This window comes from Protopterus annectens, chromosome 5.part1, assembly GCF_019279795.1.
Source record: "Protopterus annectens isolate FY-2018-M chromosome 5.part1, PAN1.0, whole genome shotgun sequence".
Classification (NCBI taxonomy): domain Eukaryota; kingdom Metazoa; phylum Chordata; order Ceratodontiformes; family Protopteridae; genus Protopterus; species Protopterus annectens.
Window position 1 is genome coordinate 65,709,241 of NC_056736.1, and position 14,543 is coordinate 65,723,783.

At 38.1% G+C, this 14,543-nt stretch overlaps 1 protein-coding gene across 3 annotated transcripts in view; it reads left to right on the forward strand.

The window, feature by feature from the left end:
• The window catches only part of DIAPH3 (diaphanous related formin 3), a 4,946,160-nt gene that overhangs the window by 3,997,077 nt on the left and 934,540 nt on the right, over positions 1-14,543 (forward strand). The window lies entirely within an intron of this gene.

The window sequence follows — 14,543 nt, forward strand, 5'->3', positions numbered from 1 at the left end:
CCTGCTCTTATTTTCTCACTTAACCTTTACTGCAACTGTCTACACCCAGTTGTTTTTTTTCTCATAGATTTCTGTTTTATCTCTGATCTTTCCCACTCCTGACTTGCCTAACTTTCCTTCAGTTACTAGCATCGCTGATAGTTTCTTCTCTAGCTTCTCCTTCACTTGTCTCTATCCGCTCAATTCGCCCCGTGGGCTCACTCCGCTCCCCTACCCTACCCTCAAATACCACCCACCCCCAGGGGTCCTACTCTTATACCATCTAACCACACCCCTTTCCTTTTCCAGCAATCACAAACCCTTCACCATTGGCCACTTAACTCCATTTCCCTCCTTTCACTCACCACTCCCTATCTCTCCCAACACACCCTCCACCTATGCCTTTCCACACCTAGTATACCTCCAAGCCTATAACAGCAACCTAAAAACTTACCTTTCCAGATGTATAAGCTACCCACCCCAGCCCTCTTACAGAGGTTACTCATACTTACAATTCTACCACCTCTAACTTTAGCTTACCTGCTAACCTCATATGAACACCCATTATATCCACACCTTCTCCACCTCAAGAAGCTATCTACCTATTTTCACTAACCATGTTAACATAACATCTACACCCAGCTATCTACTAGCAAAATACCATAGGATAGCCCACATTAGATATGACTCTCCCAATCCCAGAAAATCTCTACCTCTATATAGTAAATTCCCAAATCCTAGACTTCAAACACTACTCTTCTTTTTAAAAGATGGAGACATTCACCCAAACCCAGGCCCAACAACTGCTAATCCCTCTACTATCCATTCCCTTACCAAACCACGTAACTCACTCTTATTAGCTCACCTCAAGATACATAGCATTAATAACAAAGTTGCAGAACTCCATGCTCTCTTGGAAGTCTACTCCTTTGACATTCTTTGTTTAACAGAAACATGGTTAAAACCTGTAACTAAAGACAGTGAAGTCATCCCACCCAGTTTTAACATTTTGTGACTTGACCGTGCAATCAAAAAGGGTGGTGGTGTAGCTATCCTATTTAAATCTGGGTTACAGATTACTACCTACGACTATAAACCACCTCAAGACTCCAACATTGAAATTCTTATTACCAAGCTTCAACTTATCACATTCAAATCCACCTATATTATCTGTATCTATCTTCCTCCTGGTAATAACATTGCCACCATAGAAAATATCCTTTGTTGGTTAACCCACAATTTACCCCAAAAAAACATAATCCTAGGTGATTTTAACATTGATTGGAAGTGTTGTAGCAATAGCCACCCTACCAGCCATATTAACCTTTTTATTTTTTCTCAAACCATTACCTCCCCTACCAGGAGAAAGAAAGTACCTTATATTGGATTCTCATAAATAATCATCCCCAGACATATGAAGCTGGAACCCTCCCTGATGATGTAAGTGACCACTCACTAACCTACATCGTCGAGCTTAAATCCAATTTATCTAATCCAGTCATATCTAGGACAATTAGAATCAAGAAAAACTTCAACCCCGATCTCTTCTAGAGAGAACTAAGCATGTAACTGGTCTCCCTTAAAATGCCTCACACTGGAGAAAGCTGTTAATTACTTTAATTCTAACTTCCTAGCTGTACTAGACCACCATGCACCAACCCGCTCTATTATAATGAGAACTAAATCTGCCCCATGGCTTTCAAAAGAAACCAGGCAAAAAAATCCATCTCAGAAATAAATACTGGAATAAATCTCATTTAACTAAAAACCCAGTAGACCAACAAAACTTCAGACAGCTGAGAAATGAAACTAAAAAAGCTATACTGTCTGACAAAAGAAGAAACTACTACCTGCAATTCCAGCAGACTCACCATAATAAACCACAAAAGCTCTGGGTGAGTATTAATCAATTGTTACACCCAGGTCAATCCATCACACCAAACCCACAAGGCACAGACCAGGAGAATCCCAAGCAGACTGCTAATGCCTTTAATACCTTTTTCACTGAGGCCATTCAAACTCTTGCCAGTCAGTTATCTACTCAGAACTTAACTATATCCAACTCTAACTCTAACCCATCCACTCCATTTCTCTTCCATCCAGTCCCAACAACATATATTCTTACCCTTATCCAAAAACTGAAATTGTGCACTCCTTCAGCAGACCAACTACCCGCTGAATATCTACAAAAGGCAGCCAAATCCATCGCCTATCCCATTTCCATTCTCATCAATAGAACCATCAGTGAAGGACACATCCCTAAAATCTGGAAAGTATCCCATATTATCCCCCTTCACAAGGGTGGGAACTCTACTGAACTTTCCAATTACTGTCCCATAGCCCTACTTTCTCCCTTAGCAAAGATCATGGAAAATGCATCCACAGACAATTGCTAGACCACCTAATCCAAAATAACTTACTTTCAAACTTTCACATGGTTTCAGACCTTCCCACAGCACTACTACTGTCCTCCTTTCCTTTACTGACTGTATTAACAAAAACCGTAACCTCAATATGCTTTCCTCTGCACTGTTTATAGATCTAAGGCATTCGATATGGTAAATCACCAGATACTTAAAAATATCCTCAAATCCCTGCCACTAGATGCACTAGCTATAAAATGGTTCCAGTCCTACTTAGATAACAGACAACAGGCTGTACTTTGGCATAACATTCTATCTACCCATCTGCCCATTAACATTGGTGTTGCTCAAGGGTCCATATTAGGATCTCTCCTGTTTTCTATATATATATCAATGACCTTCACCTAGCAATCCTCCAAGCTAGATGCATACAATATGCAGATGATTCCATACTTATATGCTCAGCCACAACTATATCTGAACTTCACTCCCTTACCCAAAATGTGTCTAACACAGTTGAACAATGGTTTACACGGCTCTGTCTCCTTCTGAAACCCCAAAAAACTATACTCCTTTTTACTCCTACTTGTAAGTCCCCCAATAGACTTCATAGTAACATCCAATAATGGTACTCTCATATCCCCAGATCCAACTACCAAACTACTAGGTATCACCATAGATAACAACCTTAACTTTGACACCCATATTAACAGTACTCTAAAATCTGTTAATAGAAAACTAGGCTCTCTCTATAGGATCAAACCCTTCCTCTCTCCTGCAGCTAGAATAACTATTGCTCACACCCATCTAATTTCTACTCTCCTTATACCTCACCCATATATACTAATCTCTCTAAAAACAACCTTAATAAAATGGAAAACTCCTACAATAACATAGCCAAATTTTCTACAGGTAACCCTTTCAGAACCCACCACTGTTTTAATCTAAAGCAGCTAGGATGGCTTGAATTACAAAATCAGCTTAAATTCCACCAACTGACCATTGCCCATAAAACCGTTTACGAACCTACCAATATCCCTATACTATCTACCCTCATTAACCCTACAACAATCTAAAGACCTTATGATCATCACAAACTTCTTGAAAATATTTGTAAATCAAACAACAGGGCTGGGGACTCTCATTTCTCTAATACTGTTGGAAAATCCTGGAACCTTCTTCGTAACGATCTTTCCTCTCTTCCCTCTATATCACTCTTTAAAACCAAATTGAAACTTTTCCTCAGAACACACTGGTTGTGCCCCTGTACTAAACCTGACTGATCAACTAGCTCTTCTTACTTGGTCCAACCTACCTTCCTCTTCTCAATAATCAAGTTCCTTTTCTTAATAACAACTTATCTTGTCCTTCTATACTATTACTTACATCTTCAGAATCTCATTAAAGAGACTACTTTTACTAATATATTGTATAATTTCAGCTCCTACTTTTTCTTTATGACTACTTGTATACGAATATATTGTATAATTCAGCTGCCATCTTTTTCTTTATGATGTATTGCAACTACATTTTGTATTGTACTAATTGTATCTGTATATTTTGCACTATGTTATGAACGAATGACCTCTTTGATTATTCTCTGTACTGTACCTGCAATGTTCATTGTATACATTAATTTTTATTTATGTGATTTTGTTTGTTTCCTCGGAGCTTATCTCCCCGGGCCTCTACTGAAAATGGACAAATATCCAGTTAGACTAACTTGGTCAACAAATGTAAAATAAAATATTATCATTTGCCAATTTTCTCTGAATCCAGAGCTGGCTTTGCCACTGCTGTCTTGCAGGGCCTTATAGCTGTCCCTAATGCTGTATAAACTCCTCCTCCCAACCATAGCTTTGGGAATCTACCCAAATGTAATGACTGCAACAATGAAACACGAAGAACATCGTACAGTTGTGTACACTTACTATAAATTAAGATGTTCGAGTGTCATCACTGTTGCAGTCCTCGTTACCCTCCCTCCAGCCCCCTAGTTTTTTCTGGCTATACCTCTACTATGCTTAAAAGCCTTTTTGGTGTATTTGCTTTTGGTTGGAGGTATACTTTTGTGTTTTTGTGTTTATTTGCTCCCCATTAGGGGGGCACCTGACATCTGTGGCAAGAAAAACTGATGTAATGGCATGTTTTATACCCCTGACAACCTGACGTCATGGAAGAAGAGACAGCAAACAATGCAGGACCCAAGACTTTGTTAATCAGGCTGACTGAGGGCAACCTGCCAGCAGATTACCCAAATGTAATGACTGCAACAGTGAAGACACTCGAACATCTACATTTATGGTAAGTATACACAACTGTACTTTCTAAGTCCTGACTTCTTGGGTCTTATCTTTGAGCCAACCAGCAATCCAGTGTGTTATGTAGGGATTTATGCCTAGTTATGAGAGTTTGCCAACAATACTTGAGTGGGGTATTGTATCGAATGCATTGGCCAGGTCGATATAGGTGGTATGTACCATTTTACCCTCATTCATAGCCTTGGTGACCCGCTCAAAGAAGTCTACCAGGTTGATTAGGCAAGACCTTCCCTTGACCAAGCCAAACTGGGATGGGTCCAGTTTCTGTAGTTTACCAATGTCCTTGTTGATAATTTCCATGGTAATTCATTCCATTGCTTTACTTATTAGGGTTGCTGCATTGGTTTTATGCTTATGAAGAGCAAACTGTGCACACTTTGTTATTCTAATTGTACAAATTACAAGTACTTGTGGACTCTTAAAGCATGACATTTTGTAAATGATAGTTGTATTACCGGATTGCTTGTGCTGTTTCACTCGTTTGGTAATGTTCAGGCTCAGGTGACTTGTTCTAGATTTTAGCTGTAAATATTTTTCTTTGCCATGCTTGTTTTCTGCAGGAGTTTCTTTGCACATCATAACCTCAGAAAGCATACCCAGTTCATTATGCATACGCATGGAGATAACTGGAGAAAGTAAGGTGTAGGAATTAAAAATTGTAGTTCTGGCTTCTGGTTGATATAGTACACCGCATTTGTATAGTTAAAATTATTTCAGGGAGAAATGGACATCACAAGCCATGCAATTCAACAACTCCTGTGCAGCTTTCATCTTAAGTAGTGGTGTATACATCAGTTACTATCAAGGATTGGTTTTCCATTCACATCATCTTTGTCCTCTCTTCCAAGCAGAACACTCCTCAAACTAAATAAAGCAAATGGCATTAAGTACAAGTAAAGTGATATCAAGAAATGTGCGCATACTTGTACAGAGTTGATGAGTGTGACTTGGGTACAGTGGCTGATGTTGAGTAGAATGATTACTTTTAATGTTCAGAAGTAAAGCCTAACTGGTTCTATAACTCATTTTAGTGAATGGGCATGGACAAATAATAGACCCGACTGGGTCTTTAATATTTTGAAGCAGTACATTAATGCACAGACAGCACCCAATTAAAAGAAAGACAAATCACTGTATTGCATCCGTGTACTACAAGAAAAAAGTTTAAACAGCTGCCATTTTTCAATTTTCCATGTGAAGTTAAGCCATATTTACCCCTTTGCAGTACTGAACAGACAATCTGGTCTTTTGGCATCACAGACTGCTATAAACACAACCAGCCAGTTGCACAAAATGCTAACACTTGCTTATTTCAAGTCTGTTCGTCTAGAAGAATAACATAACCAAGCAGCAAATAAGGTGAACTTTTTCTCACAGGAAAACATTTCTCAGCTTAAAGCACCAAGCTTCTTCAATCACTGTTCAGTCCTGATGAGCACACTTTTGCGACTTAGGAAAAGCAGAGCATCCTGATTTAAAAAGAAAAACAACTGCATATTGTCTTTATCTATCCGTATTTACCAGAGTTAATATCTCAGGGGAACTGTAGAGAGAGAAATGTATGTGAGCAGTTATTCCAGATGACCATAACAAGACTTGATAGCCAGAAACGCTGTACTGTCACACACTTGCATCTTAGTCAGACGTAAATACATATGGCAGGGGAAGTACAGAGAGAGAGAATCGTACCTGAGTTGTTACTGCAGATGACCGAACCAGTGTAAGCTGACCATGCTGATTATTATTTATTTTTTGCCTGGTTTACTTCCTGTTTTTCTGTTATACAGATATACGTGTGTGTGTATAATATATCGATCGACAGATATGCTAAATTATTTGACACAGCACAGAATGCAAAAGTAAATATTTAAAAGGCTTAATGGTGAAAACTGATTGTTCTGGCATTTGGCTCAGAGGATTAAGGCTGCGAGCTGTAGTTCCTGTGTTAGTTTGATTCTGTCAGCCCTGAGCCCTTATTTGCCTACTGTATATCCTTGAGCATGTCACTTAACCAGACATTGCTCCTGGGTTGCCTCTGAAAGAGGCTATGTATCCAGAGGACTTACCTGGTTAACAAATAGGTTTTATCACTAAGTACAAACATTTAAAATAGTTTAATGAACAAAACAGCAGATGCCGTAGAAATGATTGGACAGCTTTTGTGTGTGTTGCCGTTATTAGAAGTTAGAAGAATAAGAGCACCTTGGCAAAAGAACGCAGTTACAACCTAGGACAGCACCTTGAACCCAGGTTCTAAATGTTCCATCAATGTTCATCTTTCTGATGGGTTCAGGGTACTCAGGCCTACTAGGTTAACTCCAGATGTTTTAATTCTACTGAGCGATTCCTTGTGCGAATCTCATTATTTTTCTGCTCCTCTGTTTTCTCTTACATCCTTCCAATTGCTGTGCTAAAGGGTTTACTGTGACACAGTGTTGGCATCAGTACTTGTTTGCACTTGCTTAAAAAGTATCCAGAAGTGAAATATACAGTAAGGCTCCATTTGCAATGCCTTTCACTTGTAAGTGAATTTATGATGTTTGGATGGGAGGTAGAACTTGTATTGTGCAGAAACAACTGCTTTGCAGTAAACCACAGCAGTGCTACATCTCTCAGTCCTGATGGGAGACGCCTTTTGTTTTATTCCTAGTCTTTCCTTTAGGATAGCTGTAGGATACTGCTAGTGTTCCTTTTCTACACCTTTTGTCCCCATGCCTGCTGATCATGAAGGATCCCCAAGCTGAACTTGACCCTATTCTTTCCCCAGTCCTGGGTATCTTCCTAGATGTGCTAGGGTCATCTCTTCAAATGTCCAGATTTTCATGGAATGTCCAGATTTTTTTATTCATATTTTTAGTTTGTTTCTAATAAAATGTGTGTTTTTTCTGGCAAATCATTGAGTATTAAAGTCACTAAATAATGACAGACATTTGAGTTTGATTTCCCGTCCATCAAAAATGTATGCTATTGCAAAGGCTTTTCTCCTGTCAGTTTTTTGAGTTTGCAAGAGCAATATTTAAAGTCTGTTCCTGATTTTGGGCCCTTGTCCCCCATTATTTTTGGCGTTGTCCAGCTTTCTTGCAGTAAGAGGATGAGAGGTATGACTAGTGAGCGAGTAATCCACGGGCAGCCATGAGGGTTGCTTGTGTCCTTACCGGTATCCCAGCAATGAGGGCATGTACTTATTAGCCTAACCTCTCTCCTGGACAGAGGGACATATGATATACCTGCATCACTGCAGGGATCACAATGCCTTCCCCTCTGCAAGTGCACATTTTCATGTACTTGTTCAGTGAAGGTTGCTGCCCTTAGCTTGGTCATGCTTTTAAGAGCTATAGGCCAGGATTGGTATGCCCACCCTCCCTGCCATCTCTATCAAATGCTCTAACTGCTAAATGAAGTGTGGTCACCTGAGCCATAGTAAGGCCTTTATCGTTTCATGCCAACAGAGCTGGATATGACAGTACTGGTGTATTTTTTTTTAATTGTAACCATGAGAAATCTTTACCTTAAACAGCTGCAGTAAATACTATTTATTTTCAGCTCCTTAGTTTGTTTTCATCCTGTAACAAAGTTGTTTAATTAGCTGTATTAATACAACAGACTAACAGTAATGTTGACTAATTAGTCCACATAATTTTTTATAAATCACTCAAGCACATCTATCATATCACATTTCACTCTGCCCTAGTCCTGTCAAATGCTGCTGTTGCTCCCTACTGTGCCTGGATGTACTTATTAAATGGTACATACTTGGTGTTTTAAAAAAAAGAATGTGGGTCTGAGAAGCTTGTCAGGCTGTATGTAAAACAATATATATTTCTAAGCTATATTTTGTATCACTTTTATTGTTCACCTAGATTTTCCTGAGTGTTGTGTTTTTTTTGAGTGCTTTGTCTATGTAAGTTGTGTGTATGAAACTGAAAGTGACTGTGCAGGAAGCATCTGCCTTTCTGGACAGATGAAAGTGAAATTTTTGTAGTACTTTGTCAGAAGGACAGGAAAAGGCTGTGTAGTTAGAAAATAAATGACAGTTTACTTCAGACTCATAATGTCAGCATTGTGCATAAAATAATATCCTGTAGTAATTTGCTGAAAATTACATGAATTACCACTGTGTTTCACACTGCTTTTATTAAAATGCTTTTGTTGGAGGTTATCATTATGAATCATGACCTGCACACATCTGCACACCTATTTATATGTTGTGCAGGAATCATTTTCATAGCAGTCCACCATGGTTTGTGGCACATTATTAGTCACATGTGATGTGACTCATTGTCTTTGGGTACCAAAACAATCAGGAAAGTCTGTATTAAAACAATAAATCTGAACTTTACCATGGCATCAAAAGAGCTGTTGTCGTGTTATACTTCCTGCACTAATAACATTTATAAAGTTTATTCACAATAAATGTAGAGGGAGGTTGGCATAACGGTTAAGATATTTGCCTTACAGACACAAGCTGCAGGGTTTGATTCTCACATAGGTTAATTGGCTAGGCTTAAAATGGCCTACAAGGGCATTTAGCATAGTACTAATCTGTGAACCTATGAATGAGCTACAGGATATTATGTTTTTTTGTTTTTTGGTAGTAATGTATTGTACTATAGATTATACAGCAAAAAGATAAAATGAATTAAATCTGTGGTAAAGCTAAGTGGGTTCATTTTAAGTAGTTTTGAGGTTCTGTTGTTTATGTAGTAACAGTGTTTGATGAAATAAAATCCCATGTCAAGTTCAAGTGTGGTGCATCCATTTGTCATTATTTTAATATATGCACCTTTAAAGATGTTTTTTCAGCCCAGATCCATTTCTCAAATGTGCTTTTCGAACTTGGACATTAACCACAGAAATCACGAAAAGTAAATGGTAAAAGAAGTACTACAGGGAAAGTGAAATACAAAAAAGTGATATAAAATTAGTATGTGGAGATTATTTTTGCCTCCCAATGTACTAAGATTTTCCTGAAACACAAATGTTCTATCAAATACCAGCGCACTGACAAACAGGCATGCAAACACACACATTGTCACATCTACCAAGAGGAACATGTAGAAGGATGTGTTGATATTGCTATGTATATGTCCAAGGCAGGAAGGAGAATGCTCTTGACTATGATTTTGCCATCACCCAAAATTGTGCTGAGTTTGAAAGATAAGATAATTGGCTATGTAGCTGATGTCATTCTGGGTGGGAGGATCCAGTATGTGTTAGCTTGGGTAGAGATGGCTGACAAACCTTCCTGTTTTGCCAGGGAAGGTCTGCACCTCTCTTACCACAGCTTTCACTTTATAGCTAAAGCCTTTGCTGCCCTCATGGTGTCTTTTTTACGTAGAGTTCATTTGCTGGGCATCCCAGATTAGTATTTAAGTCTAATTTGGAAAATATTAAAGTAGGTCTACCCAGTACAAGTAGTCTTAACAAAGAATACCCAAACTTGAGCTCCCCCACCAACTTGAACACATTCATATATAGAGACATGCTTTCAGAGCAGTGAAAGCACTCCATCTATTCCTGAATTTAGCACCCATCATGTCATTAGACCTACTGGCAGTTGTGTGGCAGTTAAAGTATTTTTCAAGGGTATCATCACCTCACAAATGATTCCTTAGAACCATGAATTTGAGCTATCAGATGCTCAAACCACCCTAACTAAGATGCATTACTACTTCTTAGTATCCTGCATATTCCCTACTGACCATGATAGCTGTCTTAACACCTTAGCCAGAATCTGTTAATTCCAATGCCTTTATACTGGAGGGCATCAACTATCTGTCAATAAACTGGCAAGCATACACCAGCAATGGTCAGCATGTCTAATTTTTCCTTGACGTTATAATAGTCAGCATGTCTAATTTTTCCTTAACTTATAAATGCTAACTCTCTTGCACCAATAGTTAGACATCCTACTTGGGACCCAAATATCCTTGATCTTGTCCTTACATGTATGGCCCCTTCTTGCACACCTCATGTGTATCATCTTCTCTCATTAAATCAGACTATACATTGGTGAGTTTTTCTTTTAAAAGTGATGGAACTCCCCTGCAGAAAACCTTCTGCAGTTACTGGAAGACTGACTAACTTCTGCTGTAATTCTCCTCTGATGGACCCCATTGCAAAAGCCACTTTTTACACATCTGACTTCTACTCCCAGTTAAATATTGTATTGATAACATAGTCCCTATCCATACTGTATATAATAAGAAATGTATTAACAAACCTCTGTGGTGGGATACCTATACAGAATATATAATAGAAAGAAATTTCTTAATGTTTATGACAGGTGTACACAAGCAAACTACCAAAGAGTATAATGGTGCCATTAGGATGATTAAAGCTAAATATCAATGCACTGAAAGTAAAAAATAACTACAAATCTTTTTTAAACAGTGTCAGAAGTTAACTAATACTCAGCAAGGTTTCGTAGATTCATAGATATTTCAAGGTCTTTAAGACTTGGGACAATTTTGTCTTGCCATTGCCAGTACCTTCCCGCAGGCCACACTTCCTTTCTCCAAAAGGGTCAAACCAGTCAATCCCAGAGTAAATTTACGAATATTCATTCATTCATCAAGGTTTTGTTTGAAGGAGGGTAGTGAGACACACTGCTTAATGTGCAAGGGGAATGTATTCCAGAATTTAGTGAAGTTCTAGGTTATAAAGCTGTCCCTCCTCCATGTTTTATTTGTCTGTTGAAGAAGATTTAGGTCCCTAGTTCTAGTATTGGTGAAGTCATTGGACTTATGAAGATACAGGAGGCACAGGATAACTGGGTCTTTAATGGCCCAATAAACAATATCGGTATCTCCCCTCAAAAGTGTTTAAGACATTGAAGAAAGAGAGAGATTCCACTTTAACTTCATAGGTCAAGGACTTTAGGTCTGTGATTCTTTTGGTTAAGAACCTTTTGGGTTTTTCTAATTGTTTAATATCTTTAGTGACCTACGTCCCAAAGGCGGGTATGTACTCCATTTGTCTGATTAATGCTTAGTATAAGGGATTGATTACTTGTTTAGACCGTGAAGACGTTTCTTTGACAATTAACTGTGCTAGATAAAAGGATTTCCTTACAGTTGTCAGATGATGGTCAAAAGATGTCATAAGTGTCTTTTTCCCTTTTCTAGTCTTAGTGTTACCCTGTGTAGAGGCACTGTTTTTTCAAGTGATTGTAGGAAATAGCAATCTCATGGCTCTTTGGATTTTGTGATTTTTGGACTGTTCAATTTATTTTTGTACGTTTGTGTGCATTTCTGGTAGCCATTTCGTCTGTTAGATAAATTTCATAGCTGCAAGTTTTATGCTGTAAAGAACCTTGTTTTAGTATTTTATAAAGTCAGTGTTTCCCCATATTTTCTTTATCCAAAGTAATCTCACACTTTACTCTTAATTGTGTGTGTTTGTGTGATTTGTTGGCCGGCGTAATGTGTTAATCCATAGGGATTTATTGTTGAGATATAGTCTTGCTGCAGATTACTGCCTACAAGTACAATTTTAAGAAACAGCAAAATGTTTTTTGTTTAAATACATTCACCAATAGCCAATAGCTTGCCTCGTATCTGTTTTCAATATCTGACTGATCCAGGTGAAATCTTTTGCATTAAGTAGAAATTAATTTCCTTCATGTCTAATTGAGAAGGTAAGCCTCATGGTAAGCAAACCCTTTTGACCTGGTGTCCTCTTTGCACAGCTTTTTGATATGCTGAGGAAGGAAGCATATACTTGATCCTATAAAGGCCTGTTCCACCAAGAATACCACAACTTCCACTCTGTTTTCTTTGAGGTTCTGTCCAGAAGTGCCATGCTGTTACTGATTTGCAGTCATACATTCACCAGGCACTATTCCATTGATTTAACCTGTAAACCTAGAGCAGGGAAACTCTGCAGGCATAAATGAATGAATACATTTCTGATCTCAGTCACTGTACTATAGTTCTTTATGCGGGAACCTACTGTAACTACAAATCTTCAAATACTGCGTGAACAAAGGTTTGACGCTAACTGCTGCTCTTGTGGTAGTGCTTTCTGGTCGTGTCTTGTGCTGTTCCTCCTTTTATTTTTCATCTGTTTTTAGCATAGACAACAGAGTTGATGGTAAGAAGAGTGGGCCCATCAAAAATCGTTGAGAGCATCATTTGGTGGTGTGAAGTGTCCAGGTGAAAACCTTTTTAACTGTAGCCCTTGAAGGTCTAGAGATGCATTATGTTCATTTATTTATTTTTGGGGAGGTACTATCCTTCTTTTATGTACACCTGCTGACAATCTAGCTGATCGCCATGACTTTATTCTTTAGTTTTCTATGGGGTAAGAGCTTATTTTGTTGCAGCCATCCAGGGGAGTTTAAAAAACAATGAACGATCAGGTATAAGCCAGGAAAATAAATTTAATAAAATGTAGTTGTACCAATAACACCAAAAAACAGCACTCTAGCTCCTCGGCTTAACACAAGCCTTCAAGGAGTACTAACTTACAAAAAAGCAAGGTCTTGAATACTCACAGTTGCCAATCAAAACATTAATCAATTAACATCAGTTAATATAAAAACTTTTAAAGATACATTACACTCATTTAAATTGCACATTTCCAACAGCAGTCTGTATTCAGACCCTGTGGAATCAAAGTACCAAGTATGGGAAAGGCTGCTTACAGATACTAGAAGCAAACGTATCTTGAACCCGTTCGTTGAAGTGGGTAAGCGCTCCACAGTTATTTCAGGTGAAGAGAAATCTTTGTTCTATAAATTGGAGCAGCTATTAAATAAAGAAGCATTAACCCACTACAACAAACTGAGCCTCCAGAGGTATGTTGAATTTGACACATCTCCGAGGGGTTTGAGGGAGATGAAATTGCCTTCTCAGCCTTTTAATTTAACTAATAAAGATGACACAGTTTTTCGGCAGAGATGGGAGAAGGCTGCGCACCTCTGCTCACTTGAGTGGGTTCGTATACTTGTTGAACGAGATGAGGTAAAGCTCTTCTCTTTGCGAAAAGACATTAATTCCATTTGTCATGATATTTTCTTATCTTTGGACAAAAAATGTTTTGAGATGTGTTTGGGTGACTTTCAAGAAAAATTGTCTGCCTTTGAGAATAAAATATGTGAATAGAAACTGAACAAAATAAAGAGGGACCTTGGGGATTACGATAATGGTATAGCCTTCTTCAAACCAACACCGCAACATCGGGGGTCACATGCGGTTTCAAAACCAAGAAACAGCAGGAAATGCAAGGGAAGAAGCTTCGTTTAGCGATACAAGCAGGTATCAGAGTGATGTAAAGGATGAACAGGCTTTTTCAGCTTTACCCGACCCCAAAGATAACCAATATATGCAGCAGAATTTTCATCAGCAGAGTGGACAACATTATAATAGAAAACGCCATTTCCAAGAACTAGACTGGGACCAACATAAAGGAGGTAAACATCAGGGACAATGGAGAAATAACAAAAGAACTAAATGGTATTAATTTAAATTGTGATACTTCCAGTATTGTTCTGAATCTAACTAGTAATGTGCCGGATGATTATTTGTATACAGCTTTACAATGTGGTATTAAATTTATTCCCACAGTGTTGCCTAGAATACAATGTTTTAAAATTGAAAATTTTAAAGTGATTAGAAAAAATGCATCTGTGGTATTATTTCCATGTTTATAACTTAGAACTGGTAATTGTATGAGAAGTTTAGTTAATGAAACATATGATACTACTGATGAAATAGTAAGTAGCAGTGAAATGTCTGATGATTTTTTTGTTTCTTGTATGAGTGAATGTAATGCTTATTGTCCAGTAGATACAACAGATGTCAAAGTGTGTAGTAAGTTTATACCACTTTATGCATGAAGGTATAAAAAAGTTTCATTCTGCGTTGGATTTTGAAAT